The sequence below is a fragment of the Choloepus didactylus genome, chromosome 4, assembly GCF_015220235.1.
Source record: "Choloepus didactylus isolate mChoDid1 chromosome 4, mChoDid1.pri, whole genome shotgun sequence".
Taxonomy (NCBI): Eukaryota; Metazoa; Chordata; class Mammalia; order Pilosa; family Megalonychidae; genus Choloepus; species Choloepus didactylus.
This window is the reverse complement of record NC_051310.1, coordinates 195571992-195589383: the sequence shown is the minus strand read 5'-3', so window position 1 is coordinate 195589383 and position 17392 is coordinate 195571992. Positions and strand designations below refer to the sequence as shown.

Sequence of the window (17392 nt, the reverse complement as noted above, 5' to 3'; positions counted from 1 at the left end):
GTGGACTGGACATAGGGCACCAGGGCAGACCAGGGTGAGGAGAAAGCCTGAGGCATGCTTGCATGCCATACACTCCCTGCACTGGTGGCTGCATCTCTGCAGGAAAGTGGGTGGAGTGTCATACACACTTCAGACTCCTGGGCAGCCTGTGGGCAGGTTCCCTGCTAAGGCCCTCGGAGCACAGAGGCTGCCTTGCACTTGTCTTTGGCAGCCTTGTGGTGGGTCCTGCCTGGCCACCCCAGAACTCCTCTAGCACTCACTCTTCCCCTCCCCACCCCCACCTGGCACCACATCCACTAGGCCTTCAGGCTACTGAGAATTCTGACCCAGGTGGTCACAAAGCTCCCAGAAAGATGTGGCCCAGGGTCATGGGAAGATGATGAGCTCTGTTTCCAAGACTTGCCAAAGGCATCCTACTGGGTTCCTACTCCCAGTAGGGTATCAATTGGGGGTGGGGACAGAGTGTGCTTCTCAGATCTCCCAGGCCTGAGCTGTCCCTCCACAAACCTCCCAATGGCTAGAGTAACTCCCTGGTCCCTTTGGTCAGCCTGGCTCCACCCACTTGCCACTAAGGAGCCTGAGAGCCAGTGACTCATTCCTCTCCTCTCCCATACCAACAGGCTAGGAAGCCTAGGGTGCTGCCAGATGGGCTGGATCCCAAACCTAAGGACATGGACATGGTCATTCTGGGTCAGTTGCTGGCCAGTTCCCAAGGAAAGATGACTCGTGAAAAGAGACTGGTGAACTGAGCCAGGAGCTCATGCTAGCACTGGTCCCAGAGTGGAAGGCACTGCCCTGCTGATGGGAATCAGCCAAGGTGGCCCCAGATGTGTGGCGCTGCCACCGTGGACTCCACCATGGTCTCTCTTGGGTGCCTTCCATCTGGATCTGCCAGCCACTACAGGAAAACTTATGGGACCCTGTGTTACATCTGTTTCTCTTTTTCCCAGGCTGCTTGATGGTTTCCCTTTGCAATGTCTGCAGAATGGCCATGCAGAGGCAGCTCATGGAGCCACTAGGTTTCCTGAGAGCACTCCCCACCCACACACCACCATCATCCTCAAAGGGGTGTGAGGCTGGCTGGGTGGGTCTTGTGTCCTGGGGTCTGGAGTGAATGAGAAGCCTGGAGTGTGGTTCCCATGTGCCAAGGGAAGGGATGTTCCCTCGTCTCAAATCTTTCATGACAGGGAAGGTAGTGAAGGCCTCTGCTATCTGGCAGTCACTCCCCTTGTGTGCATGGTTTGAGGGCAGGTGCTGAGGGTTAGGGGCCAGTGGCCCAGAATGGTTCTCATGGGTAGGGTATCTTAGCCTCAGTCATGGGGGTCTCAAGGATCATTTAGAAACCTCAATTTCATGGCTTATAGTTAACAACTTAGAAGAAATAGACAAATTAATTTGAAGGTAGAAACTGCCAAAGTTCACTGAAGAAACAGTGAATAGACCTGTATTGGTTGAGGACATTGAATTTGTAGTGAAAAACATTCCAGAAAAGAAAACTTCAGGCCCAGATGGTTTCACTGGTGAATTCTACCCAATATGTAATTAACATTGATGTACTATCAATTCTGTGCAATCTCTTCTGGAAAGTAAATGAGGAACAACTCCCCAACTCATTTTATTTTGCCAGTTGCACTCTGATACAACAATCAGATAGGTACTTTATAAGGAAAAAACGATTTTAAGAATGTCTTGGTGTGCTGACCTTGTAGTTAAGGTAGCCATTCTTTTTACATGAAATCATGGAAGTGGTGTATTTCTCCCACTTCACCCTTCTAGTTTGTCTGTTTGCTGATACAACCTTGGGAACAAATTCAATCTGTGTCTGTCAACAGCCTGGATCTCCATTCCTTCCAGGCCACTCTGGTCATCAAGGATGTGCATATATTCCTACAGAATCATTGCATGGAAAGCTATTTCCAGAGATGGGTGTGTTTATTGTATTGAATTGTACTGGCAAATCTTAATATTCTAAGAGGTGCCCCAAATGTTATTCCTCTTTTTAATAGAAAAATCAGTTTTATTATTTATATACTAGGAAACATATTTGGAAAAAGAAATGTAAAAGTAACTTTGCAGAGAATCAGAAACAAAAAAACTAAGGATAAAACATAACAAATACATACAAAATACATGGAAAACTCTAAAACATTGTTTTGGGTAATAAAGAGTGTAAAAATCATTGGATGTGAGGTTTACTTGCCCAAGCCCATGGTGCTCTGGAAAAGCTTATATTTCAGTCTGGTCTCCTTATTCTAAGTTCTGCTTGTCTTCAGGGGGATTAGGTGAAAGGGTCCGGAGTAAGAATAGGACATGCTTTCAGGGAGAGGAGGGGGCAAATCAGCCACATATTTGATTATTTTATTCAAAGCATAGCCTTTTCATTTGAATCATCTCATATATAGTATGTGGTCTTTGCAGGTTGCTGGTCCTGGTTCAGAGTGTCCATGAATATCATGATCTTTGTTTAGGTTCAAAAAATGATTTTGATGACTGTGCTAGTTTGGATATATTATGTCCCCCAAAACACCATGTTCTTTGATGCAATCTTGTATTAGGGTTGGTTTGGTTGGAACCTAATAATTGAGTGTTTCCATGTATTTCCATATTTCTGACTCAATCAACTGTGGGACAGACCTTTGATTGGATCATTTCCATGGAGGTATTTACCCCTCCCATTCAGCATGTGTCTTAATTAAATCACTGGAGCCATATAAAAGAGCTGACAAACAGAAGGAACTCAGTGCATCTGGAGCCAACTGGTATACTTTGAAGATGTATCTTAAAGAACATACAGGAACCAAGAGTGGAGCTGGGACATGACCTGGGATCAGCAGATGCCAGCCCCTTGCCTTTCCAGCTAACAAGGTTTTTCCTGATGCCATTGGCCTTCTTTTGGTGAATGTGTACTTGTGTTGATTGCTTCATTTTATGCCAAGTGTTACATACTCGGGTTTTCTCTAGTGTCATTGCTTCCATACATTTTAAACTAAAACTGAACAAAGATGGCCTGGTTATAAAACAGAATGATTCCTGTCATGGTCTTCATCATCCTTGGTGCGCACTCATCCTTGTCTGCACCTAAAACATGACTGGATCTTTAACAGAAGTCCTGCCTTGCCTCTCTAGTGTAAGAAAAAACAGTATTGTGAGTGTTTTATGTCATTCTCTTATTTTCCTACTCTTCATCTCCCTCCATGAATCACCCCACTTCTCTCCTGCTCTTTTTTTTTTTTATAAGATTGGAATAGAAAACACTGATGGGATACTATTCAAAAAATGAGACTAACGTATTCTATATTATTCATTGAATTGAAAAACTCACTCCCAGAAGTTTTAAGCAGAATGGATAATTGTTAATCAAAGTGCAGACTTATTGGATGACAGCACTTCGTGAAACTGGTGACAGCTAAACAGGGAGGGACCAGAGGGCTCTCCTTGCAGAAAAATTTTCAATATACAGAATACTAACTTAAATGATTTAAATAATTTAATTATGATGGATTCTGTTTATCTTAAGAATTGGATATTTTATTATCTGTTGATATTTCATTAATAATTAGAACAAATATCAACTTATCTTCTCTTTGCTAACTTCTGTGCTATATATTCAAGTGACACAAAGTGAGTAAATGAATCCTTGTCATAAAAATAAAATATGTATATGATCCCCTTATATTTTGGGTGTAATTCCAGTGATTTCTCATAGCATTAATGAAAGAGTATAAAGCATTTGTTTGTGATTCATCCACACACCATATTATTCACATCTGAATATTTTGAAACATTGATTAACTTTATTTTAAATATTATAAGGAAGTACGGATAAAAAAATGAAAAATTACCATAATGATTCTTCAGTTTGAAAATTGCCTTCTTCAAGTTTATGCATTAAAGTGAATAAAATTTGATTTTATATTGTATGGGATGAGAGCACCTATGCAATATTCTACTTACCCCAGGTAAACTTTACTGTGCAGTGATCCCCCTGCTACCTGCCAATCTGCAAATAAATAAATGGTCTAAGTTTTACAATATCCATTTAAAACAATTCAGAACATTTCATAATGTCATATTCTTTTATTTTAGCTTCTATAAAGGAAGTTTATTTGGTTACAAAGTTACAGCCTTAAGTCCATAAATTATCCAGAGTAAGGTATCAACAACAGAGTACCTTCACTGAAGGTTGACCATGGTGTCTGAAAATCTGTTAGCTGGGAAGGCATGTGGCTGGCATCTGCTTGCTCCCAGGTTGCATTTCAAAATGGCATTCCCCAAAATGTCAGTGTAAGATCCTAGTGGCTATCTTCAAAATGTGTCTCTCAGATGCAGCTAGCATCATGGCCTATGTGGCTCTTCTTTTTCCTTTTTAATTTAATTTTATTGAGATTGTTCACATACCATACAATTATCCAAAGAGCCAAAGTGCGCAATCACTTGCCCATGGTACCATCACACAGATGTGCATCCATCACCACAATTACATTTTTTTTCAATTTTTAGTACATTTTCATTACTCCAGAAAAATAAAGACACAAAAAAAGAAAACTCAAATCCTCCCATACCCCTGAACATCCCCCTCCATTACTGACTGATCGTATTGTTACAGTACATTTGTTACAGTTGATGAAAGAATGTTAAAATACCAGTGTGCAAATGTCCATCCATCCCCACTCTCAGCTCCAAGTACACACTCCATAATGAGGCTGCAGGACCTCATGGCCCCACACACCAAGCTTCCTGTGGAACCACACACTCACCTCCAGAAAGGCTATACCATTCCACCTCCCCATCAAAAGTAAATGGGCACATCCCTCCCTCCATGTTTTCTCCAGCACTTTTACCCATATTTATATTTTTTCCTATAATTTTATAGAGATCTATTCACATACCATACAATTATCCACAGTGTAGAGTTAGTTGTTGATGGTATCATCATATATTTGTAGATTTATCACCACAATCAGCACTTGAATATATTGATTAGTAAGAAAGAGCTTTTCGGTGAATAATAAAATGATAGTAAAAAGAAAAATAAAATGCCATACAATATAATAGTAAGGACAGAAAACAACACCATGACCAAGAATCCCATATACCTCCCCCACATCCCCCTCTCATATACACTCAACTTTGCTGCATTGCCTTTGCCACATCCAATGGAAGCACATTACAATGTCACTGCCAATTACAGACTCCAGTGTGCTTTGGCTATGTTTTTTTTCCCCCAGTACCATCCCTTTTACAACACTCAGCAAGGTTGACCTTCATTTGTTCTACCACAGGTAAAAACATTTTATATTTCTACATTTAGCAAGTCATTGGCCACTCCAGTTTTTGCCAGGTTACATAGTCCATCTCCATCATCCACCATTACCTCTGGTGTCATACACTCCCCTAGCCCCACTTTCAGCTTCACTCACAGATATTTTTGTTCAGTATATTTAAAATGTGCTACCTTCACACATTATTATGATATCTTTTTCTGGATATATACAATCAATCCTGCTGAATATTCTGTAGTCCTTCAGCATCAAATGCCCAATCTCTACTCTCTAGTTCCTGGTAGCCTCTTTTATCAGCTTTTAACTTTCAAAATTTGCTCCTTAATGTTAGTTCATATTAGTGTCATCATACAGTATTTGTCCTTTTATTTCTGGCTGACTTCACTCAACATAATGTCCTCAAGGTTCATCCAACTTATTATATTTTTCATGTCTTTGTTCTATCTTACAGCTGCATAATAGTCCATCATGTGTATATACCACAGTTTGTTTATCCACTCATCTTTTGTTGGACATTTGGGCTGTTTCCATCTCTTGGCAATCATGAATAATGCCACAATAAAGATCAGTTTACAAATGTCTGTATGTGTCTTAACTTTCAGTTCCTTTGAGTATATACCTACCAATGGAATAGCTGGGTCATATGGCAGATCTATACTTAGCTTCCTGAGGAAACCCCAAACTGTCTTCCAGAGTGGTTGCACCATTCTACATTCCCACCAGCAATGAATAATTGTCTGTTTCTCCACATCCTTTCTAGCACTTGTAATTTTCTATTGTTTGTGTAATGGCCACTCTGGTAGTTATCAGATGATATCTCATTGTGGTTTTGATTTGCATTTCCCTAATAGCCAGTGAAGTTGAGCATTTTTTCATATGTTTTTGAGCCATTTGTATTTCTCTTTGGAAAAGTGTCTATCCATGTCTTTTGCCCATTTTTTAATTGGATTGTTTGCCTTTCTGTTGTTGGGTTCTAGGACTCCTTAATATATTCTGGATATTAAACCCTTATCTGATATGTGGTTCCAAATATTGACTACCATTGTGTAGGCTGCCTTTTTACTTTTCTAACAAAGTCCTTTGATGTACAAAGGTGTTTGATTTTGAGGAGATCCCATTTGTCTATTTGTTTTTTGGTTACTTGCCCTTTAGGTGTAAGGTCTAGGGAACCACCTCCTTTCACAAGATCTTTAAATATTGCCCTACTTTTTCTTCTAAGAATCTTATGGTCTTAGCACTTATGTTTAGGTCTTTGATCTAATTGGAGTTAATTTTCATATAATATCCTTTCCTTTGGAAATGGATATCCAGTTCTCCAAACACCATTTATTGAAGAGACTGCCCTGTCCCATTTGCTTTTGCTTGAATGCCTTATCAATGATCAGTTGTCTGTAGATGTGAGAGTTTATTTCTGAACACTCAATTTGATTCCATTGGTCAGTATCTCTGTCCTTATGCCAGTACCATGCTGTTTTGAACACTGTAGAATTGTAATATGCTTCAAAGTCAGGTAGCGTGACACCTCCCACTTTGTTCCTCTTTCTCAAGATATTTTTGGCTATTCAGGACACCTTGCCCTTCCAAATAAATTTGGTTATTGGTTTTTCTATTTCTGCAAAGTAAGTTGTTGAAATTTTAATTAGTATTGCATTGAATCTATAAATCAGTTTAGGTAGGGTTGACATCTTAATTATATTTAGTCTTCCAATCCATGAACATGGCAGGTTCTTCCATGTTTTTAGGTTCTATTCAATTTCTTTTAGCAGTTTCTTGTAGTTTTCTTTAAACATGTCTTTTGTGTCCTTGGGTAAGTTTATTCTTAAATACTTGATTCTCCGCCAGGCTGACTGCTCCAGTTCTGGTCTCAGTCCCTTTATGGTTGGAGATTTTTTTCAGGAGCCTGAAATTTTCAATCAGAGCTCCAAGTACAGTTCTCCCTCCTGGTTCCCAGCATTGAAGGCCCCTCCTCCCTTGGGACTGTGCCTGGCCAGGAGGGATGCAGGCCCCCTGACCACAAGAACTCACCGACTTTGCTGATCTCAGCTGCTCTGCACATCTGTGAGTGTTGTATGAAGCATGCCCAAGCTCAAATTCCTCTGTGGTGTCTGTTCCAGGTGGTTCCTGGCTTTCTACCAACTGTCCCAGAGTGGTAACTAAAACACACCTCACCACTCTGCCATCTTGCCCCTCCTGTACTTGCATATTTTTACTGAAAGATGTAAGTTGCTGTGATGGGATAGGATGAATGCATTTGGTGTATGGAAAGATCATATTTTTCTGGGGTCCATGGTGTGGAATGTCACAGTTTAGATACATTATGTACCCTGGGAAGCCATGTTTAATGCAGTATTGTGGGGGCTGATTAATGTTGAGTAAGTGGGAAAATATGGATTTGGTTGTTTCCATGGAGGTGGTAACTCTGATTAGATTATTTCCATGAATGTTTGGTTCCACCCATAGAGCACCAGTTTTGATTAGTTTCCTGGAGACATATAAGAGCTCAGAGAGAAGGAGCTCTGTGCTGCAGCTAAGAGAGACATTTTAGAGACAGCTGCTGACAGCAGATTTTGCTGATGGTTAGAAGATAGCAGCCCAGAGTTTATGCCAAGAACCTAAGACCAGGGATATTTTGGAGAACCACATTTTACGTGGAAAATGGGATCAAGCACATGCCAAACACGTCTTCTGAGCAAAGCGGTTTTATGGATGCCCGCAGCCTTTCTTCAGGGAAGGTACACCATTGTGGATACTGTAGCATGGACACTGTTATGACCTTAGAACTGGTAATTTGCAGCCCAATAAACCCCCTATGTAAAAGCCAATCCATTTCTGGTATTTTCCATAACAGCAGCATTAGCAAATTTGAATAAGACTTTGTTACCAGAGAAGAGGGGTTTTGCTGACTTTGTAAATACCAAACATTTTGGAATGGCTTTTTACATGGATAAGGGGGAAGATTCTTTAAGAATTATGAGGCACTTGATAGAAAAGGCCTAGATGGCTTCAAAGAAACTGATGGCAGGAATATAAACTCTGAAGATAGCTCTGATGAGACTTTGAACAGAAATGTTGAATATGATGTTGCATTCTGGCAGAAAAGCAATCCTTGTTCCAAAGTGGCAGAGAATTTGGCAAGATTGGGTCCTGGTGTCCGATGGAAAGCATAATTTGAAAGTGACAACCTGGAATACATAGCTCCAGAGATCTCCAAACTACATGTCAAAGATGTAGCCCAGTTTCTCTTTGCAGCATACAGTAAAATGCAAGAGGAGAGAGTTAAGCTGAGAAATGTACTCTTAGGTACTACAAAAATAGAAACTGATAGTTTGGAAAATTCTGGCTTCCAAAAAGTTACATCTCAGAAGCTACAGCCCTACATGAGGTTTTAACCAAACATGGAACCAAACCACCATTTCAATACAAGCCAGGATTGGAGATGTGGTTATCAGATAGGATTTGTGGAATGTCATATTGTCTAGTGGTTTTACCCCTTGCATGCTTCATGCCAAGCCAACAATTTTTGCAAGATCCGTATAATTGTAATCACTGGCAGTCTGGACTGGAGGGAATGGAACTGGGACAAATTGAAGGAAAATATTCTTGAAGGAAAATCATGGAAATTGTGGTCTGGAGTCAAGAAATCTCAGGCAAGGAGAATAGAGCAACCAATGCTTATGGAAAGGGTCATTGTGCCCAAGAATTAGGAAGCAGGCTCTCTGCCTTGGTGCTCAGGAACTGGGCTGACACCTAAGATTCAGATTTGGGGAAGCACATTCCACACAGATTGGGGGAAACTGGTCACCACCTCACTATTTGGAGATGGCAGGGCATTGGCCCTGGAGAGGCAGATTTCATGCTGCACATTGATGTTGGAAGAAAATGGGACCAGGTAGAAGGTGGTCTTCCCAATGTGTGGATATGTTTGAATACTCATCCTAGTATTTGGAGAAAAAGGGGCTTCTGCATAAATCTTTGGAAAAGTTAGTGCTCCTGGTTTCTGAAGCCCCAAGGATACAACATTGTATAAGTGACTCAGGATTTGAATTCTAATGATATTTTCCTGAGGGCTATAGAAACTGTTTTGGTTCTGTGGACCCTGTTTTCCTTTCAGTTTTTCCCTATGGCAATAGGAACCTTTATGCTATGGGTGTTCCTCCTTTTTATATTGGCAGCAGATAACTTGTTCTAAGTTTCACAGGTCCACAGCTAGAGTGGAATTTTGTTTTAGGACATGACAACTCCTGTGACTGATTTTGATGGGATCTTGTACTTATTGTTACTGAAAGGATTTAAGTTTCTGTGATGCAATGGGATGAATGTACTTTATGAATAGAAAGGTCGTGCTTTCTTGGTTCCAGGGTGTGGAATGTGCCAGTGTGGATATATTATGTCCCCCAGAGAAACTATGTTTAATGCAATTTTGTGGGGGCTGATGTATTAGTGTTGATTTAGTGGGAAATTTTGGATTTGTTTTTTTCCATGGAAATTTGACCCACCAAAATCTAGGTGATAACATTGTTTAGATTTTTCCATGGAGATGTGTCCCCACCCATATAGCACAGGTCTTGAATGGCTTATTGGAGCCCTATAAGAGCTAAGAAAGATCTCAGTGCTGTAGCTGAGAGAGACATTTTAGAGACAGTCACTGAAAACAGATTTTGCTGATGCTTCAGAGATGTTAGCCCAGAGTTTGCCAGGAGAAGCTAAGCCAGGAGACATTTTGGAGTATGCCATTTTATAATGCAACCTGGGAGTGAGCAGGTGCCATCCACATGACTCAGGGGTAACAGAGTTTTCCCAGTGATAACAGCCTTTTTTCAGTGAAGGTACCCCCTTGTTGATGCCCTTGCATGGATACATTTTTTAATTTTTGAACTGGAAATTTGTCACCAAATTAACCTCATTTATAAAAGCCAATCCATTTCTGTTATTTGGCATGATGGCAGCATTAGCAAATAGGAACAAAGAATTTGATTGTTTTTCTCTCCTAAGTTAATTTGAATTCTGGTGACTATTGGGGAGAATTTTTGCCCAGATGATCAGACCTCCCTTTTTTCATAAATTAAAATTTAGTCAGAAGATCATCATTTAATCTGACTTAGGTGTTTTTGGCAGACATTCTGAGGGTAAGTTAGGAAGTTATAACTTGATATTTCTCTGTATTTAAAATATATCCCTAGTGGTATAAATGAATCTTGCCAGATCTTAACATTCAGCATTTTAATTTTTCTGCATTTAGATCAGTAGGGGAGAGAGACCATAGATAGGTAGTTGGATGAAGGTATGCATTGATAGATCATTTTCATACTGGCAAATTGAAGAGTTGCCTGAAGGAGTAATAGGATTGTAATAAAGTGGGAGAGGGAGGGCAAAGGTAACTTTATCATTGTTCATTAAAAGAATTTCTGAGGAATTTTCATTTAAACTAAAATTGAAAAGAGATGAGTGTAGTATGAGAAGGTATGCTTGTGGATTGAGGTGGAAATGGGTGAAAATAGTCTTCAGTGGAGACAATAGCAATGTTTAATTAGGCTTGGTGATTTCAAGAGGACATGTAAAAGTTGAATCACTAAATGCCTATTGGAGAATTTAACAAAGATTAGAGACAGGGGGAGGGGTAATACTTATATTTTGGCTATTAGGAAGATAATATCTTGTGATATATTTCATTTTAGGTGCACACAATTAAGCAAGTAGCCATGATAGTTCTGAAATGGAATACAGAAAAGTGTTTTCTGACTTTCAGTTTAGAAATATCAATAGAAGAAATTAATGAAATTGAATAAATGTGAGAACAGACCAGTACAGCACATCAAATGAGGAGAGAAGGGGGATAGGATTTAGTTTCAAGATATTCTAATAGTGTTCTTGGAGAAGTTCTTTGCAGCAGACATGGGGAAGTATCTAGAGTAGTTTGAATACAATCTGGAGATGTGATAGAAAAAGAAAGGAAAAAGGAAGTCCTAAAAAGGATATTGTGGTCCAATAATGTTGTTCCAAGTAAGTATTTATTTATGGGTAGATCATTAGTAATTAGTGAGGGCACCAGCCTTGATTTTTGTGAGTCAAAGAGTGAGATGAATGTGAGGCCATGATAGGTGCACTTTCAGTTTGTCAAGGGAAGATCTGGAGAGTTGGAACTTGAGAGAAAATGCATACACAGTAGATTTGCCTTGTTTTTATTTTTTTCAAAATGGAAGAGTAAAAAATGAGCCTAAATGAGGACATTGTGAAGAGAGCAAGAGGTTTCTGATAAAGGCAATTTAATTTATAATCAATAATACAGTGCACAACAAAACCTGAGATTGTGATCAATTGGAGACATTGGGCTTGGCCAGAGGTACCATGACTTTTCTATTTAATAGGAGAGATGGAGTAACTAATAATGTGTATGCATTCAGGGATATTTGAAAATATTATGGTATTAAAGTGTAATTTCACAAATTACATTTCAATCTGCTTAGGAGGAGGTAATTTCATCTGTTAAAAATGAGGGAAAATGATAGAGTGCATGAGATTCACAAGGTATGGAGATGGTTTGGAGTAGTTATGGAGTATGCAGGAATGGTCTAATTAGCAAGACATAGTACAGTTCCCAGGTATATTTGAAAACCTCTAGAACTTGTGAATCTGTGCTTATTCCTGGATCAGTATCTTACTCATGTATTGTGTAAGGTGTAGTCATGGATAATTACAGGTATTTGAAGTCATTGAATATTGAGGTTTTGGTTGGTAAATGTTGTAAACAGTCATAGGGACATAATGTTTGCCTTGGTAGTATCTGTTGAAATTACAAACTCTGGAGTAAACTGGGCAGTAAAAATGAGACCTAGCAAATGATGTTTGTTGAGAGGGGCCAGTGCAGTATACATTTCCATGTAGTATGAGAATCTGGAGATAGGGAGTATTTTTGTGGAGAAACTAGGAGATCAGGTTGTAGTCCCAGAGTGGGAACTCTGATGTTTGATGTGAGAGGGACATTCCATGTAAAAACCTGTGTGTGATGTATAAAACTCCAGGAATTTATGCTTGGGGAAAAGCAGAGAAAACTTCTAATTCTAGCTGTGTAATTTTCCACCATGTAATTTTGTCATAATATTAAAATTTTCTGAAATTTCTGAGTCTGTGGTCATGTAATTTGTTAACTTTGTAAATCATAAATGGAATTATTATGAAAAGTAAACAAATACAGATAAACATCAATAGCATCACACATAATACATAGTTTATTCTCTTTTTCTCTGCTTCTTGGATACAAATTGGTGAATTAAGCCTACCATTGTTTATGACAAATTATCACCATTTGTCCATGAAATGCATTCTTAACAGTGTTTTAGGGAAAAATTTACTGGCTATGAAGATTAATGCTTTCACACACACATGCAAACAGATACACATGCAAACACACATACCATATATAAAGAGAGAAAGAGAAATGCAGGGGTGTTCCCACAAATGAAGATTAATATGGGGCAGTACTACAGCAACCATTTTATGAAATTATCAGATGGAGCAACTGGATATCCTGACAAACCCATTCATTCTGTATTTTCTAAACTTCCTCACTTCTGAGGACTGTGGGAGATGACATAAATATTATGACCATGTGTTCCCCTTACTTCCTTATAAAGGAGATTTAAAGAATTGATTTGATATATGGACATCACTGATACCTCCAAATGAAGGTAGTATTTGAATTTATTAACCCTATCATGAAATCATTTTGAATTTGAATGGTAGATATTTGTTTCTTAAAAAAAATTACTAAGATTTATTTCACATACCATACAATCATGCAAAGTATATAATTAATTGATCACACTACCATAATATAGTTGTTTATTCATCACCCTGACCAATTTTTTAACATTTTCCTTGTACCAGAAAAAGTGAAAGCAAGAATATGTAAAACAAGAGTAAAAACAGAACACACAAATTGTCTCTCCCATTCTTCCTTTAGTTTTTTTGCCCCCATTTTCCTACTCATCCATCCATACACTGGACAAAGGGGATTGTGATCCACATGGCTTTCCCAATCACACTGTCACCCCTCATAAGCTGCACTGTTATACAATCATCTTCAAGATTCAAGGTTTCCATGTTGTAATTTGATAGTTTCAGGTATTTTGTACTATTTGAATTCATTAAAACCTAAAAAGGGTTATCTACATTGTGCATAAGAGTCCCCACCAGAGTGACCTCAGCTGATTTTGGAATCTCTCCATCACTGAAACTTATTTCATTTCATTTCACATCCCCCTTTTGCTCAAGATGTTTTCCATCTCACAATGCTGGGTCTAGATTCCTCCACAGGAGTCAAATTTCATGTTGCCAGGGAGATGTATACCCCTGGGTGTCAGATCCCACAAAGGGGGGAGGGCAGTGATTTCACCTGCCAAGTTGGCTTAGCTAGAGAGAGAGGGCCACATCTGAGCAACAAAGAGGAACTCAGGAAACCCTTAGGCACAGTTATAAGCAAGCCTAGCTTCTCCTTTGCAGTAAGTCTTCCCAAGGGCAAGTCCTGTAATAGAGTTCTTGGCACATCAAACTGCCAGTCCCCAATGTCTGTGAGCACATCAGCAGTCTTTGAGGTGGGGAAAACCAACACCCCTGCATTCTCCCCCAGTTCCTCAGGGGGCTCTGCATATTTTTCATTTTTTTTTTTAATTATCGATTAACTATATCAAAATATTTTTAAAACATGCAATATAAAAATATTTAAAATGAACCAAAACAAGGGAATAAGAAAAAGACAACTAATATAAAATAACTACTTTACTTCCAACATGTTACTATTCTATCCCAAGAAAACATACAGGCTATAACCCAGCAAAGGAATAAAAAAGAGAGATAACCTAAGACAGCAACATTTCCATAAACTTGTTCCTACCATACCCACCAGAAATTAACAGTCTTTCCTGGGCATTCCTAGAATGTTAAATTTACCCAAAATAACTTATCTGTTCTTATTAGTTTATCATTCCCCCTTTACTAATTGCTCTCTATCATTAGGTCCCCTACATTCTACATTATAAACCATTTGTTTAATATTTCTCAATGCTCACATTAGCAGTAGCATATAATATTTCTCTTTCTGTGCCTGGTTTATTTCACTTAGCATTATGTCTTCAAGATTCATCCATGTTGTCACATGATTCATGACATTGTTCTTTCTTACTGCCGTGGGGTATTCCATCATGTGTATATATCACATTTTATTCATCCAGTCATCTGTTGAAGGACATTTGGGTTGTTTCCATTGCTTGGCAATTGTGAATAATGCTGCTGTGAACATTGGCATGCAGATATCTGTTCATGTCACTGCTTCCAGATCTTGCAGGTATATACCGAGAAGTGCAATTGCTGGATTGAAGGGTAACTTGATATCTAGTTTTCTGAGGAACTGCCAGAGTGTTTTCCAGAGTAGCTGAAACATTATACAGTCCCACAAACAATGAATAAGAGTTCCAGTTTCTCCACATTCTCTCCAGCATTTGTAGTTACCTTTTTGTTTAATGCCAGCCCTTTCAATTGTGTGTGAGATGGTATCTCATTATGGTCTTAATTTGCATCTCTCTGATAGCTAGTGTACCTGAACATTTTTTCATGTGTTTCTTTTTTTCCACCCTTTCACTTTCAAATTCTTTGTGTCCCCATGCCTAAGATGAGTCTCTTGCATACAACATATTGATGGTTCATATTTTTTTTATCAATTCTGCCAATCTGTATCTTTTAATTGGGGAGTTTAATCCATTTACATTCAACATTATTACTGTGAAGACATTTCTTGAATCAGCCATCCTCTCCTCTGGCTTATGTTGTCAGATATATTTTTCCCTCTCACACTTAATGGACCCATAATGAATCTCTTTATACTGAAACTTTTTCCATATCTTGCTCTCCTTTCTTTGTTTCTTTGTCAGTATTGTATTAAGTAGGGCAGGTCTCTTGTTAGCAAATTCCCTCAGCATTTGTTTGTTTGTCAAAAGTTTAAGCTCTCCCTCAAATTTGAAGGAGAGCTTTTCTGAGTAAAGAATTTTTGGTTGGCAATTTTTCTCTCTTGGAATTTTAAATATGTCATGCCATTGCCTTCTCACCTCCATGGTGCTCACTGAGTGGTCACTACTTAGTCTTATGCTGTTTCCTTTGTAAGTGGTGAATTGCTTTTCTCTTGCTGCTTCCGGAACTTGCTCTTCTTCAGTAATTAACAATCTGATCAGAATATGTCTGGGGAGTGGGTTTATTTGGATTTATTCTATTTGGAGTTTGCTGGGCATTTATGATTTGTGTATTTATGTTGTTTAGGAGGTTTGGTAAGTTTACCCCCAAAATTTCTTTGACTAATCTTTCCAGATCTTTACCCTTCTCTTCCCCTTCTGGAAAACCAATGACTCATATTTGGATGTTTTATATTATCTATCATATCCCTGAGGTCCATTTCAATTTTTTCAATTTTTTCCCCATTCTTTCTTTTGTTCTCTCTCTTTCCATTCTCTCTTCTTTGAGGTCACTGATTTGATGTTCAGCTTCATCTAGTCTTGTGCTGTGAGTATCCAGAATCTTTTTAATTTGGTCAACAGTTTCTTTTATTTACATATGATTGACTATTTTATTATTTACTCTTGAAATTTCTTCTTTATGCTCTTCTAGGGTCTTCTTCATGTCCTTTATATCCTGTCCCATGCTCTCATTGTTTGTCTTTAGTTCTTTGTTAATTACTCCAAGTAATGTTTTTCCTCTGATCTTTTGATTTGGATGTTTGGGTTTGGGTTATCCATATCATCTGCTTCATATGCTTTAATATTTTCTGTTGTTTTTTGGCCTCTTGGCATTTGCTTAACTTGATTGGGTTATTTTAGGATATGTAGGCTTATACAAACACTTATCCCTAATTTATCAGATCTACATCTTAGTGGTATAGACTTTCTCTAACCAGCTTGTGACATCCATGAGCCACTTATTCCCCTCAAGTCAGTCTTCCCCAACCTTGTCTTTGTAGTGAGTGGGGTCTGAATCTTATGGGAGTCCAATTGGTGCACAAAGTATGCATGTGTACTTGTTGCTGCCCACCCTGAATGTGGGGCATTTGTCTGAGTGGTTAGAGAGGGAGGGCAGGTTTAATAATCAAACCTCCCAAGGTTTGTTTGTTTGTTTTTTTTTTTTGTTGTTGTTGTTGTTGTTTTTTTTTGATTTAAAGCTGTTGTGAGTCTAAACCTTCCATTGAGTCTCACCACAGTTTGTCTCTGCCACTGACCCAGAAGTGCTTGGTATTGGTATATGGTCCCTGGCACTTCTGAGTGGGTCCCTCTTCCAAGCCATGCCCCCCCCCCAGGGCCTCTGCTGAGGGAAGATTGTGCTATATCAAAAGTGAGCATAATCTCCCAAGGAAAGTCCTGGGCCACAGGGCCATGTACATGTTTTCCCAGCCTGCTGAAAGGATGGATCTATGTGGCATGTTAATTTCTTCCTTTTTGCACACCTCTGCCTTCCTAGCTCTGGGACAAATAGCTGTGGGTGTGCAAAAGGCTATCATCCATACCAGATATTGTGGCATGTGCACATGCTGCTTGAAACACTTCCCATTGTGCCAGATTGTTTGGAGCAGCTCTGGGCTGTGTTGCTGGCCAGATGACCAGATGGCTGTATGGGGTGTGGTTAATTTCCCCTTTTTGCTAAACCTCTGCCTTCCTAGCTCTAAGATAACTAGCAGTGGATCCTGAAAAGCTATTGTCCAACCAGATATTGATGCATGCCCACAGGTTGTGGGGATGCAGTTCCTGCCATGCTTCACTGTGCAGTTCTTTCTGCCATATCTGCAGCTACTTTTGGGTTTTAAAACTAGTCCAACTCCAAATGCCAACCACAGTTTCATGAGACTGCAGCATGGCTGCTGGTTATCCAGCAGGCTCACTCACTTGTTTCAGAATGCAGATTCCCAGTTTTACCAAGTGCATGGTCCCTGTGGATTAAGAAGACCTTGTCCAGCTGGTGCATCACTGAAACTGCTGTTCTGGGTCACTTTCTGTCTTTTATCTAGTGTTTTTCATGGAGTTGTTTTTGCCCTTTCTCTCCTAACTGCCATCTTCCAGAAGCCTCCCTGGATTGGCTTT

General features: G+C 39.2%; 1 protein-coding gene across 1 annotated transcript in view; it reads left to right on the top strand.

Annotated features, from left to right (window-relative positions):
• The window catches only part of LOC119533097 (zinc finger protein 596-like), a 70713-nt gene that overhangs the window by 42613 nt on the left and 10708 nt on the right, over positions 1-17392 (top strand). The window lies entirely within an intron of this gene.